At 51.0% G+C, this 13397-nt stretch overlaps 1 long non-coding RNA gene across 1 annotated transcript; it reads left to right on the top strand.

Moving 5' to 3' along the window:
• Positions 1 to 1760: 1760 nt before the first annotated feature.
• LOC112545189 (uncharacterized) lies at positions 1761 to 11289 on the top strand. The gene is made up of 3 exons (XR_012901106.1): positions 1761 to 2015; positions 4280 to 4406; positions 7954 to 11289. It is a non-coding gene; the product is annotated as an uncharacterized LOC112545189 (long non-coding RNA).
• Positions 11290 to 13397: the final 2108 nt, after the last annotated feature.

Raw genomic sequence — 13397 nt, 5'->3', positions numbered from 1 at the left:
ATGAAGTAGACATGCAAATTGCATGCCTGGAAAGCTAGTGTGATTATATGCTCCCCCCTGAGTAAAAGTGTCCTGTAACATGCTTTCTTACAGGAAAAGAGCTTTATCATCAGGATAGCAAGCATATTCTGTTGTAACTGGTCAGCTTACAAAAAGCCACTCATACATTTCCCCCTTGTGGCATATGTCTTTAAATTGCCACACGGTGGCCTCATTTGACAGGTAATGCCTGAGCTAATTTCTGTTGTTTTTTACTAAACTCTCTTTTTCCTATTCCCTAGAAGATATCAAAGTTTAAATCTTAAAATACACAGTGCTTCACTTCCTATCAACCAGGAGCAGGAGATCCATGGAACCTTTCACTTATTCCCTCAGGGTATGTCTACACTACCCTCCTAGTTCGAACTAGGAGGGTAATGTAGGCATACCGCACTTGCAAATGAAGCCCGGGATTTGAATTTCCCGGGCTTCATTTGCATAAGCGGGGAGCCGCCATTTTTAAAACCCCGCTGGTTCGAACCCCGAGCAGCGCGGCTACACGGGGCTCGAACTAGGTAGTTTGGACTAGGATTCCTATTCTGAACTACCGGTACACCTCATGGAACAAGGTGTACCGGTAGTTCGGACTTGGGGTAAAGCCGGAAAAGAGCGTCTAGACTGGCGCGATCCTCCGGAATAAAGCCCTTTTCCGGAGGATTTCTTATTCCAACTTTCAAGTTCCTTTTAAGTAGGAATAAGAGATCCTCCGGAAAAGAGCTTTATTCCGGAGTTTCGCGCCAGTCTAGACGCTCTTTTCCAGCTTTTCCCCAAGCCGGAAAAAAAGCGGCAGCCATGTTTATTTAAATCCCGCGGGGGATATTTAAATCCCCCGCGGATTTCCCTATTCCAAAGTTCGAAATTAGCATGCCTCTTCCAGAGAAGGGGCCAGTGTAGACGTAGCTGCTATGTCTACACTACGAGTTTTGCCGGAAGAGGCAATGCAAATAAAGCACAGATTAGCATTTTCTCACACTTCATTTGCATAATCTCTTCTGATCTGTTTTTGTGCAAGAGGTTTTTGTGCAAAAACAAGCAGTGTGGATATTTCCTTTTTGCGCAAAAACCCCCTTATGCCTCAAAAAAGGAAGTATAACGATCTTGCACAAAAGGGGTTTTTTGAGCAAAAAGGAAATGTCCACACTGCTTGTTTTGCACAAAAACCCCTTGCGCAAAACAGATCAGAAGAGATTATGCAAATGAAGCATGAGAAAATGCTAATCCGAGCTTCATTTGCATTGCCTCTTCCAGCAAAACTCGTAGTGTAGACATAGCCTGTGATTTGAACTTTGTTAATGTATAGTCAGTAATGCACCAGCCAGACTAAACACCAACTCCCTCTCCGTCTTTCTCATTACCCACATCCATTAGCATACTTCCTGGCCCTGTCTTTTTGGCTCTCACTGCTGTGAAATACCTGATGTCCCTGAGTCACATTAAGAACCCCAGCTTGGATCCCCACCTCACATTAGCACAACTTACTGCTGAATTATTCAGATGGTTTTAAAAAGAGCTGTACCTGCCAAGTCTATGCTCCTAAACTTGGCTACCCCAGCTGGTGTTTGTCTGTGTGCTGCCTGCTTTTCCTTTCCTTATAGAAGCTGGGGCCAGATATTGCGCACTCCCTGTCTGGATGGATCCCAACACGGGAAGGGGAAGGGTGATTGAGGAGGAGAGAAGGAGGCTACATAGAAATGCTGAGGCCTCAGCTACCATGGCAGCTGTATCCAGGAAACAGGGAATTCCGGAGCTTCGTTGTCAGGGCAACACTATCCTTGACACAAAGCTGATGGAGCCTGTTTATTTGGGGAACTCCAGCTAGGTTACAAGAGATGCTGGAACTTCCTTATCATGACAACATAAAAATAGAACATAAGAACTTAAGGGCCATACTAGTCAGACCAAGGGTGAAGCTAGCTCAGTATCCTGCCATCTGGCAGAGGCCAATGCCAGGTGCATCAGAGAGATGAACAGATCAGGTAATCATCAAATATTCCTGCCCGTCGCCCATTCCCAGCTTCTGACAAACAGAAGCTAGGGAACACCATCCATGCCCATTCTGGGTAACTTTGATGGAGCTTCCCTCCATGTGTTGGCCTTCCCTTAGTGTGTTGGCCTTCACAGCATCCTCTCGACTCCAGCACAGTCCCCAAGTCTTAATAAATGTAGTGATGGAAATGTAGCCGTGTTAGTCTGGTGTAGCTGAAACAAAAAACAGAACTATGTAGCACTTTAAAGATTAACAAGATGGTTTATTAGGTGATGAGCTTTCATGGGCCAGACCCACTTCCTCAGATCAAATAATGGAAGAAAATTGGCACAACCATATATACCAAAGGATACAATCAAAAAAATGAACACATATGAAAAGGACAAATCAAATTTCAGAACAGAAGGGTTATGGGGGGTGGGAGGTAAATGTCTGTGAGCTAATGTTATTAGAGGTGATAATTGGGGAAGCTGCAGATATTAGCCCTTACCTATACCACAGCCATTGGCTCCTCCACAGCTGACACAAAAGTCTGGCAACATGTCTTGGGGACATCCTCAATGCTCAATATGGGATTTCTCTATCCCTGCCCCCTGCCACAACCCATAGGGAGAGCATATAACCTCCCTGGATTTCCCCTTTTTCCCAGTAGTCCACTAGTTACATGCAGTGTTGCCAAGCTAGTCATGGGTTGGAATTCTGAATTGAAATTGAAACATAAATGCACACTTTAAAAGCATATACAGTATAAAATATATATGCCTGAAAACACATACATTTGAAATGTATGATAAAAGATTAGCTTCCTCACAGAGTTGCTGCTTTTTATGGCAATGTTGGCACATTCATTTCAGTGATGTTGGCCAATCTAATAATTTCCTATTATGATTTCAAAGCAAAGTCTGAGGGTATGTCTACACTAGCACCCTAGTTCGAACTAGGGTGGTAATGTAGGCAACTGGAGTTGCAAATGAAGCCCGGGATTTGAATTTCCCGGGCTTCATTTGCATCTTGCCGGGCGCCGCCATTTTTAAATGTCTGCTAGTGCGGACTCCATGCCGCGCAGCTACACGCGGCACAGACTAGGTAGTTCGGACTAGGCTTCCTATGAAACGTGAAACAAGGAGTAATGGTAGTTTGGAATAGGAAGCCTAGTCCGAACTACCTAGTCCGTGCTGCGTGTAGCCGCGCGGCACAGAGTCCGCACTAGCGGACATTTAAAAATGGCGGCGCCCGGCAAGATGCAAATGAAGCCCAGGAAATTCAAATCCCGGCTTCATTTGCAACTCTGGTTGCCTACATTACCACCCTAGTTCGAACTAGGGTGGTAGTGTAGACATACCCTGAGTGAGCTCTCCGGTGCCAGTTAGTGATAAGCCAGAAGTGGGATGGGGGGAAGGCTTCAGGATCAGGCTGTATTTACAAGAACACACCTACTCTGCCGAGGTGTGAGGCAGACAGAGCTGTGTTGACCACGACATCAGTTTTGGCCAGTATTGAGTTACAAATCTCTTTACTGAGTGCCAGGGCAATGAAATGTTCTGCTTATTGTATGAGTAAAAAGAGACTGAACTATACTTGGCCTGCCCTGACTGATAGGTACAGTCTGACCTACAGCCTCACCCTTTCTGCTGAGGCCCTACCCCACCACAGGGTGGGGAAGGAAGGGGGCATTTGTGTGCACGTGGGCATCCCAGCCTCCCTGGCCCTGAGCATAAGGTAGGAAGAGGGTATGTGGCCTGAGCCTCCCTGACCCCCTAGCACTGGGAAGGGAGGAGGGTATGAGGCTCCAGACTCCCCATCCAGGAGCACGGAGAGGTCCCACAGCAGGTGTTCTGAGAGGAAGTGGGAGCCGAGCCATACTTGGCAGTTTGGAAAAACTGTGCCTTCCCCTGCCTAGCATACTGGATGCCCATGGCCTCTGCGCTTAACTTCGGCCAGGACTGAGCCTTGGCAGATGTAAGCTTGGCAATTCATAGCCCCAGGACTTACATTTTCCCATCAGTTATAAAAGTGACAAAATTGCTTGAATTGCAACACCTAATTGCTTGAGCCCTGACACTTCTTTCATTGTGATTTGGGCATGGCACACCCTCAACTAACCTATACTTGCTAAGTAGGGAACTTGGATCCCAAATCCCAGTGGGAGAGAGAAGGAGAGAAAGGGTGGGGTACCTGTGTAGTTTTTGGAGGTGTAGGCTTGGCGTAGGAGTCAGAGGCACTATTTGACCTGCTCCTCTTTCCTCTTTAAAGATAGGCCTCACCAGATTGCATGGAGAGTCTTTTGTTAGAACAGCAATCACTAATAATCCGGTCTACATGCTGAGACCTGTTGTGGGACAATGTTTCTGTGGAAGAAACTGCCTAGTCTACACTACCAGTAAGTATCTCCTACTGAGAGCTGAAATTATTGAAAGCCAGGTGGAACCTCAAGCAGAGCTAGCCTTAGGGAAAATGGCTAACGAATTTTGGCACACCTTATCCTCACCCTGCTCCTGCACCCTTCCCCCGGCCAGATACCCTACCTTCAGCCTGATTTTGCACTCACCCTTGCTTCTTCACCCTCCCTCCTGGCCACAAACTGCACCTTCTCTTGTTACTGACCTCCTCCTCCTGGACAGACAACCTACTCCCAACCTGCCCTTGCATCCTTCCTCCCATCCAGACCTCACCCCCTCATCCTCTCCTGCACCCCATCTCATAGAATCCTAGAATTCTAGGCCTAAAAGAGCCCTCGAGAGGACATCAGGTCCAGCCCCCTGCCCAAAGCAGGACCAATCCCAACTAAATCAACCCAGCCAGGACTTTGTCAAGCTGGGACTTAAAAAGGTAACCCATTCCAGTGCTTCATCACCCTCCTAGTGAAATAGTTTTTCCTAATGTCCAACATAGACCTTCCCCATTGTAACTTGAGACCATTGCTCCTTGTTCTGCCATCCGTCACTACTGAGATCAGCCTCTCTCTGTCCTCTTTGGAACCTCCCTTCAGGAAGTTGAAGGCTGCAATCAGATCCCCCCCTTACTCTTCTCTTCTGCAGACTAAATAAATACAAATATCTCAGCCTCTCCTCATATGTCATGTGCTCCAGCCCCCTAATCATTTTGGTTGCCCTTTGCTGGACCCTCTCCAGTGCATCCACATCCTTTCTATAGTTGGGGCAGGGTATGGGGGGGGGCGCGGGGGGGGAACTGGGCAGGCACAATATTCCAGATGTGGCCTCACCAATGCTGAACAAAGGGGAATAAGAACTTCTCTAGATCTGCTGGAAATGCTCCTCCTAATGCACCCTTAGCCACAGGCACCGGGACTGAAGCCGCAGCCGCGGCGGGTTCCCGCGCTTCTGAGGCTTTGCTCTGGCAAAGCCTCAGAAGCGCGGGAACCCGCCGCGGCTGCGGCTTCGCTCCCGGTGCCCCTGGTCTGCTGGAGACGGTCTCCAGCAGACCAGGGGCACCGGGAGCAGCTTACGAACGGGGCTTTCTCGCCCCAGAGCTCGCAGGTAGCAATCCGCCACCTCGACCTCCGGGGCGAGAAAGCCCCGTTCGTAAGTGCGGATCCGACATAAGTCGGATCCACATAAGTCGGGGACTGCCTGTATTTTACCTCCCTTATCCAGTAAGAGCCCCACACTCTCCCTGATCACCCTTTTATTGCTAACATAGAATAAGAAACCTTTCTTGCTACCATGCAATTTCAACTGCATTTTCTCTTTCCTGATTACTCCCCTGCATTCTCAAGCAATATATATATATACTCCTCCTGGTCATCTGTCCAAGTTTCCACTTCTTGTAAGTGCTGTGTTGTGGGGGGATGGGCGGGTGAGGCTTGTGGCAGCACAGCAGGGCTGGGGGAATGGCACCCCCCACCAGTGAGGAGCAGCCCCATGCCTGGTCTTGCTGGCCAGAAGCCCTTCCTGCACTCACCCGACACTGGCCTTGCTCATCAGGTAGAGCAGCAGCAGGTAAAGATGGCCACAGGAGCCAGGGATCATGAACCCAGAAGGTAATTTCTATAAAACCTTTATTCCTGTATAAATGTTTAGTATGTTATAACAAAATCACTGTTTCCACTCAAAATTTTCATTAATCTCTCTTATGCACTCTCACTACACACTATTTTGAACCCCTTTATATTAAAAAAAAGTTGCAGTCCACATTTTCAAAAAAAGCACATACCATCACTCCCAGGTCTGTATGCAGGAATTTCTGGGGGGTTGGGGGGGGATCTCATTCAACTGGACTAGAAATAGCCCAGTGAGCAGTGTTCTGCACTGCCAGAAGAGAGGATACCCCTGCACTTGGGCCAAATCGCAGGGACCTTCCTACTCCGTTGTTCAGCACTGAAGCCAATGGCAGGGTTCTGTGTGTAATGGCTCTATCAGAACTTCTGGATTGCATCTGCTGTGAAGCCATTTGAAAGCAAAATTCTGCCTTCTGTTGGTGAGTTTCCTGGACAACTTTTGTCCTCTGCACTTGGTATTCACACATCCCATCAATTGCTGGGAATGAGTCACATTCAGCCTGACTGGGACAGCCTTGTTAACACTAGTAACACTGCTTCAGAAGGAATGAAAAGAACAGGAAACCATCAAATGATCTATCCCCAGTTGTCCATTTCCAGCTTCTGGCAAACCCAGGCTAAGGACACCATTTCTGCCCATCTTGGATAGTAACCATTGCTGGTGGTTGGATTTATTTCATTCTTATTGGAACCCTGTTATAGTTTGAGCCTTTGCACCATCACCTTGCAAAGAGTTTCATAGGCTGCCTGTGAATAAACAATTTATGATTTCTGTTTTAAATCTGGTGCCGATAAATGTAATTGGGTAACCTTCTTGTGTTATGTTAGTGAAGGAGTAAATTACAGTTCTTTATTCAATTCTTCCATGTCATTCATGATTTGAGACCTCTAAGGTATCCCCCCCATCCTTTGGTCTTTTCTTTTCCAAACAGAAAATTCCCAGTCTTTTAAATCTCTCCTCATATGGAAACTGTTCCTCGCCCCCAATCATTTTTGGTGCTCCTCTCTGTATCTTTTCCAAATTCAATATGTCTTTTTTTAGATGGGGCAACCAAATATGCATGCAGTATTCAAGATGCAGGCATATGTGATATTACTGGATTTTTATATTAACATGCAGATAATGGTTGCACCGGGAGCAGAATAGTATTTCCGCAAGAAGCACTGATTTCTTACAGTAGGAAGTCAGTGTTCTTGCGGAAATTCAAGCGGCCAGTGTAGACAGCTGGCAAGTTTTTCCGGAAAAGCAGCTGATTTTCTGGAAAAACTGGCCAGTCTAGACACAGCCCTCCCGTTCAGGCAAAAGTCCCTTTTGCGCAAAGCTTTTGCACAAAAGGGCCAGTGTAGACAGCTCAGATTTGTTTTCCGCAAAAAAGCCCCGATCGCGAAAATGGTGATCGGGGCTTTTTTGCGGAAAACCGTGTCTAGATTGGCACGGACGCTTTTCCGCAAAAAGTGCTTTTGCGGAAAAGCGTCCGTGCCAATCTAGACGCTCTGTTCCGAAAATGCTTTTAACGGAAAACTTTGCCGTTAATAAGCATTTCTGGAAAATCATGCCAATCTAGATGCAGCCTTAGACTATGCCTACAGTATGTGCTTATTTATTTCAAAATAATAACTCCTAAAATAACTATTTCAAAATATCGCCTGCTTGCTACAAATCCCCATTGAAATAGCACATATTTACATTGAAATATAGTGTCCACACTGATTGGAGCCCGAATTGCATTTAAAGTCCCCACCTGGAAACACTCCAGGCAGGGCATCAGGACAGCAGTCACTTCCTGGAGCTGCTGCCAGAGGCTCATGCTTAAAAGGGCTCCCTTCTACATCCATGTCTCAGACTCTTCTTCTGCCAATCTTTTTGAGGGACAGCGAACTCTCACCATGTGCTCTGGTTGCTTTGCAGACACCACAGCACTTCCAACATGGAGCTGGACCTGCAGCACCAGGCTCTTGGACCTCCTGCTGCAACTCTTGGCAAAGTTTATACAGGCTGCCCACATGATGCTGCAGGAAGACGATGACTAGCTGAAATGGGGGCCCTCCTCACCCAGGCCCAGACACTCCTCCTGCACCACATACCATCCATCCTCCCCTGCCCAACATGCACCACCACTTCTAGTGACAGGACACCATTTCCAACTGATCAGACCGCATAGTCATGGAGCAGTGGGTCAACCAGCAGTGGCTCCAGAACTTTTGGAGGGAGGCAGATGGCCACCTTCCTGGAACTCTGCAAGTGGCTTGCCCCTGCCCTCTGGTGACATGACACCCACATGCAACCCACCACTCCCTCCAGAAGCATGTTGCCATCGCAATTTGGAAGCTCGCCTGGCCAACAGCTCCCTGCAAGGGAAGTTGGGCAATGAAGGCCAGGCCTATACCTCCCTGTGAGGAAGGGTGGGAGATGAGCCCATGGTCCAAGCCATCCTGCGAGGGAGGATGGGTGACAAAGAGCAGGCTTGTCATTCTTCTGAGGGAGAGCAGGTGAGGAAATCCTAGCCAGGACCTCCCTCCAAGGGAAGTTGGGAGATGTGCCCCCAGCTTGCACCTGCCTGCGAGGGAGGGTGTGTAATAAGCACCAGTCAAGTACATCACTGCGAGAGTGCACGTGATGAGCTCCTAGCCCAGCATCCTTGTGATGGAAGGTGGGTGACAAAGCTCTGGCCCATCCCTCACTGCAAGGGTGTGTGGGCGATGAAACTCAGGCCCATGTCTCCCTGTGAGGGAGGGGTGGCAACAAAGCCCCAGCCTATGGCTCCCTGTAATGGAGGGTAGGCGATGAAGACCAGGCCTGCACTCCTCTGCGAAGGAGGGTGGGTGATAATCCCTAGTTTTGTACCTCCCTGTGAGAAAGGGCATCCAATCAGCTCCTGGCCCATGCTGCTTTGCCATGGAAGGTGGGCGAGGAAGCCCCGGAACACGCCTCTCTGCGAGGAAGGTGGGTAGCAAAGAACAGGCCTGCATCTCCTTGTGTGGGAGGTTGGGAGACATGCCGTCAGCCTGCGCCTCCCTGTGATGGAGGGCAGATGTCAAAGTCCCAGCCAATGGCTCACTGCAAGGCAGGGTGGGCGATAAAGACCAGGGATGCACCCCTCTGAAAGGGAGATCAGGGGATGTGTCCACGGCTCATGCCTTCCTGTGATAGAGAGTAGGTGAAAAGCCGTTGGAAGACACCTTCCTGCATGGGAGGGTGGCCCATTCCTTCTTGGGAGGGAAAGTGGGTGATGAAGCCCCAACCCACCCCTCCCTGCGAGGGAGGGCATGAGACGAAGACCAGGCCTGCACCCACCTATGAGAGAGGGCAGGCAACAGACCCGCGCTTGCCTGTGAGAAGGTGAAAGATGAGCGCCCATTCCAGGGCTGAGTGGCAGGATTGGCAACTATCACCCAACCCACAGATCACTGAGAGAGAGGGCAGATTATGAGCTCACGGTTCACGCCTCACATCGAAGAGGGCAGGCAGTGTACCTCAGTCCTGCACCTCCTTGCAAGAGAGAGCAGGCAAAAACCTCCGGCCCGCACTTCCCTGTGAGGGAGGGCAAGTGACGAAGGCCTGGCCAATGGCTCCATGCAAGGGAGGGTGGGTGATGAAGACCAGGACTACACCTCCCTGTGAGGACGGGTGGAAGATAAGCTCATGGCCTGAGTCGTCTTGCGAGGGAGGATGGGTGATGAAGAGCTGGCCAGTCCTTCATGTAAAGGAGAGCAGGCAATGAAATCTTAGCTAGCACCTTCCCCCAAGGGAAGTTGGGAGATGTATTCCCCCGCCCCGCACCTCCTTGCAAGGGTGGGTGTGTGAGAAGCACCAATCCTGTACCTCTCAGCAAGAGTGCATGTGATAAGCTCCTGGTCCAGCCTCTTTGTGATGGGAGGTGAGACACAAAGCTCAAGCCCACACCTCACTGCGAGGGTGCATGACCGATGAAACCCAGGCCCATCCCTCCCAGAGAGGGAGGGTATGTGACAAACACCACACCTGCATCTCCTTGTGACAGAGGCTGGATATGTGCCCACGGCCTGCATCTCCTGGTGGGCATTGAAGTCAAAGCCAATGACTCCTGGCCCACTCCTCCTTGTGAGGGAGGGTGGGTGATGGAAACCAAGCCTGCATCTCCCTGCGAGCGAGGGCAACTGGTGAAGTCGCAGCCAATGGCTCTCTGCAAGGGAGGCTATGAAGACCAGACCCGCATCTCACTGCGATGTAGATTGGGAGACGTGTGTCTGGCCTGTGTCTCCCTGCAATGGAGGGTGGGTGATGATCCCCAGTCTTGTACCTCCCTGCAAGAGAGGGTATCCAATGAGCTCCATGCAATCAAAGGTGGGCAATGAAGCCCAGGCACACACCTCCCTACAAGGGAGGGTGGGAGATGAAACCGAGGCCCATGCCTACCTGCAAGGTAGAGTGGGTGACATAGATCAGGAATGTGCCTCTTTATAAAGGAGGGGTGACAATGAACCTCCATCCCATGTCTCCCTGTGAGGGAGGACATGAGAATAGCTCCAGGCCCACACTTCCCTGTGAGGAAGGGTGGGTGATGAATCCCAGGCCCAGGCCTCCCTGCGAGGGAGAGTGGATGTTGAAGACCAGTCCTATGACTCTCTGTGATAGAAGGCAGGCAACACATTCCCCAGCCAAGAGCTCCCTGCAAGGGATGGGGGTGATGAACACAAGGGCAGCACCTCCTTGTGAGGGAGGTCATGAGATGTGCCTCCCTGCGATGGAGGACAGGTGATGAGCCTCTGGCCCATGCCTCCCTGCAAGGAAGGTGGGAGATGAAACCCAGGTCCATGCCTCCTAGTAAGGGAAGGTGTGTGACAAAGATTAGGCCTGGGCCTGCCTGTGAGGGATGGCGGACACTGAAGTCCCAGCCAACGACTCCCTGCAAGGGAGGGTGGTCAATGAAGACCAGGGCTGCAACTCCCTGGAGGGAGGTCAGGAGATGTGGCCCCTGCTTGTGCCTCCCTGTGAGGGACGGTAGGTGATGACCCCCGGGCCGAGGTCTTCCTGTGAGGGACGGTGGGTGATGAACCCTGGGCCGAGGTCTCCCTGTGAGGGAGGATGGGTGATGAACCCCGGGCCGATGTCTCCCTGTGAGGGAGGATGAGTGTCGAAGACCAGGCTTGCACCCCCCTGTGATGGAGAGTGGGCAATGGAGCCCCAGCTGAAGGCTCCCTGCAAGGGAGAGTAGATGATGAAGACCAGGCTCACACCGCCCAGCAAGGGAGGTCGGGAGACATGTGCCTGGCCCGCATCTCCCTGCGACGGAGGGTGGGTGATGATCCCCACTCTTGTACCTCCCTGTGAGAGAGGGTATTGTGGAATCCATTTTCATATTTAGCTAGAAGCCATCTTATATAACAGAAACCATTTCAGCTTCTTGCTTTAGCATGTAGACCAGAGTGAACTTTCTGTCACCCCGTGAGAGAGGCCTACAGGATGGACTATTAGAATGTGTTAATTGGGCTGGTTGGGACAGGAGATTCACTCTCTAGTACCTGCCCACCATCTTCCTGATAAGGCTTTGTTTTTCCAAGTTTAATTGACGATTTCTGTAATTGGATGCCCTGACGTCAGACTGTTTGGTTAAGGGTATAAAGATACTAGGATTGATTGTATTAGCCAGCCTTACTGGGCCCGGCTCTGCTGGGACCACGTTTGGCTCACTTTGCTTTGCTGATCAATAAAGCTGTCTGTTTAGCCGCCAAAACAGAGAGAAGCTTTTGCACACAGCATTTGATTAACAAGAAACAAAAGTATCTAATGAGCTCCCGGCCTATGCGTCTTTGTGATGGAAGGTGGGCAACGAAGTCCAGCCAACGACTCCCTACATGGGATGGTGGGCAATGAAGACCAGGGCTGCAATTCCTTCAATGGAGGGTGGGAGACAAGCCTCTGTCCCATGCCTCCCTGTGAGGGACGAGTGGGTGACGAAGACCAGGCCTGTGACTCCCTGTCATGGAGGGCAGGCAACAAAGCCCCAGCCAATGGCTCCCTGCAAGGGAGGGCAGGTGATGAACCCCAGGCCCAGGCCTCCCTGTGAGGGAGGGTAGGTGTCAAAGATCAGGTCAGTGTCTCCCTGTGATGAAGGGTGGGCAACAAATCCCCAGCTGATGGCTCCCTGCAAGGAAGGGTAGGCGATAAAAAACAGACCCACACCTCCCTGCGAGGCAGGTCAAGAGACGGATGCTTGGCCTGCGTCTCCCTGCAACGGAGGGTGGGTGATCATCCCTAATTCTGTATCTCCCAGCAAGAGAGCTCATTCAATGAGCTCCTGGCCCATGCTTCTTTGAGGTGGAAGGTGGGCGATGAAGCCCCATCACACGCCTCCCTGCAAAGGAAGGTGGGTGACATGTGCCTTTGGCCTGCACCTCCCTGTGATGGAGGGCAGGCATCAAAGTCTCAGCCAAATGGCTCCCTGCAAGGGAGATTGGGTGATGAACACCAGGCCTGCATCTCCCTGCGAGGGAGGATAGGCAATGATCCTCTGGGCCATGCCTCCCTGTGAGGGTGGGCTGGCCAGGAAGCACCAGCTCACACCCAGGCTCATGTCCCCTTGTGTTGGATGGTGGGTGACGAAGACCAGGCCTGCGATGCCCTGTGAGGGAGGTCAGATGTGCCCTTGACCTGTAACTCCTTGTGATAGCGTGTGGGTGACAAAGTCCTAGCCGACGGCTCCCTGCAAGGGAGGTTGGGTGATGAAGACCCATTTGACCATGCCTGAGGATTCAGACCCAGATGACTCCGAGAACCTGCTGCAACACCAGGTATATTCCAAGAGGGAGCCTGCAAGTGGCCCAGGGGAAGCTGATGACAGTCAGGCTGATCTCATTATATTTGAGTGAGCCAGTGTATTGTGGGCTGGATCCCTGCTGACAGCAGTGGCAGTCAGTCCTGCCAGGGCCCTGGGGTGGGACACAGTGGAGTAAGGAAGGCCTGTATCCCCCCTGCCATCCCACACCGGGTGTCAGTCTCCCCCTCTCCTGCAAGTGAACTGTGGTTTGTTTACCTGCACCAGGGCCTGGGCCTACCTAATTGTCGAACTGTACTTGTTTGCTTGCCCTGCCCCACTCAGGGTTGGATTTGAAAGGGACCATTGGGGCTTTATTTACTGGCTTGAGCATAGGCCCGAGCCCCAGGACTAAGCCATCTGGCTTACAGTGATGAGACCAAGCCAATCCCTCCCTGTGGGGGAGTGCAGCTCATGCCTCCCTGCGAAAGAGAGTGGGCGACGAGCCCTGGCCGACACCTTCCTACAAGAGAGAGCAGGCAATGAAGCCCTGTCCCGCGCCTCCTTGTGAGAGGGTGTGATGAAGACTAGGCCCATGACTCCCTACAAGGGAAGGTGG

Source organism: Pelodiscus sinensis, chromosome 2, assembly GCF_049634645.1.
Source record: "Pelodiscus sinensis isolate JC-2024 chromosome 2, ASM4963464v1, whole genome shotgun sequence".
Taxonomy (NCBI): domain Eukaryota; kingdom Metazoa; phylum Chordata; order Testudines; family Trionychidae; genus Pelodiscus; species Pelodiscus sinensis.
The sequence above is the reverse complement of the archived record's forward strand: the minus strand, read 5'-3'. Positions and strand labels throughout refer to the sequence as shown.